Raw genomic sequence first — 1262 nt, 5'->3', positions numbered from 1 at the left:
GTATCGGGGGGCTGCGGCGTGGGCGGAAGCTGCCGGTGCTGTTTGATCAGGGCACCGATCACCAGGGTCACTGCCACCCAGTTTTCCTCATGCTGCCATTTAACAGCAAGTGGGATATTTCTCCCCCCCAAGTGAATATTAGTTCTTTATTAGTTCAGGATACAGTTGCTAATTAGTGCCCACGCAAACGGGCATTGCACCTTCGCAAACACCGCACAGCAGCTGGGGGTGCTGGGGAATGATGTGTGACTGGGGGCAGAGGGGTCGTGGTGATACCCCCTCACCCCCCCAACAGCAAAGAATTTCAACTTTCAGACAAACAACTTCATTTACAAGTGTGTCTCTAATTAGCTGCAGAATTAGTAAAGCAGAGTTTTCCCCCCATAGATCGGCCAAAGCCCTGAGGGAGGCTGTGGAATAGAGAGAATCGCATTTCCAATTATTTTGTTGAATTGCTAATTTAGTTATTGTGCCTGGCGTAATTGTGATGGGTATTGGGTGTGCAATTCAATTTGTTTTAAATATTTGTGGGAAGGCTGATCAGTAATGGAGCTGACCTATTTCATGGCCCAAATTGAGAGAAGAGAGTAAAACAAAAAACAGCTACAAAGCCACAGTTGGTCTCAGTTTTTATTTTGATGTCTCTCATCCCTCTTAAGACTGTTGATGCAACAAAAGGTTTACATTAGAAGATGATGGCACTTTGATCTCAGGCTTTTGAGAGCTTACAGCTTTGGTACTTCTTTTCTTGGCATTTTAATATGTAGATATTTTAAGCTAAAGAGTTTTAAATGTGTTTCTGGAGTTCAGTAGGGTCCTTCCCCTCACCCACCCCCATTACACTGTATTTGTTAAGGTGATTTATGTTTTTAACCGTCGGGATTCTGGTTTGAGAAATGCTGGCGCTGTTTGCCCCTGTGTCCCTTGAACACGTCACTCCAACGCTCCCTGTTAATGGGGGATCTTCTGGAGGGTGTTGGTTTGTCCCGAGCTGCCGGGGGGCAGGGACAGACCCCTCCCGCCCTGGTCTGGGTCCTGGGGCTCCTGCTGCCCCAGTCCCTGCCGACGGCACAGCTCTGGGAGGGGTTCCTGGAAGTTCTCTTCCCTGGGGCTGGGCTTTTCCCTTCTGGTTCAGCCACTGTAACATTAAAGAAAATCAATCCCTGGAGGAGGATCAGGGCTCACTAAGGGCTCGCTGGGATGGCGGCCGTGGGCTGGCAGTTACACCAGACCCTGACCAATTAACCGAGGAGCTGGTCCCT

At 49.1% G+C, this 1262-nt stretch overlaps 1 protein-coding gene across 1 annotated transcript in view; it reads left to right on the top strand.

Moving 5' to 3' along the window:
• Positions 1 to 1262, top strand: part of LOC104469850 (protein AATF-like) — a gene marked incomplete at its 5' end in the record, with an annotated part of 38456 nt that overhangs the window by 35909 nt on the left and 1285 nt on the right. The window lies entirely within an intron of this gene.

This window comes from Pterocles gutturalis, unplaced genomic scaffold (assembly GCF_000699245.1).
Source record: "Pterocles gutturalis isolate BGI_N339 unplaced genomic scaffold, ASM69924v1 scaffold2250, whole genome shotgun sequence".
NCBI classification, from domain to species: domain Eukaryota; kingdom Metazoa; phylum Chordata; class Aves; order Pterocliformes; family Pteroclidae; genus Pterocles; species Pterocles gutturalis.
Note: the sequence above shows the minus strand (reverse complement) of the source record. Positions and strands in the feature narration are given on the sequence as shown.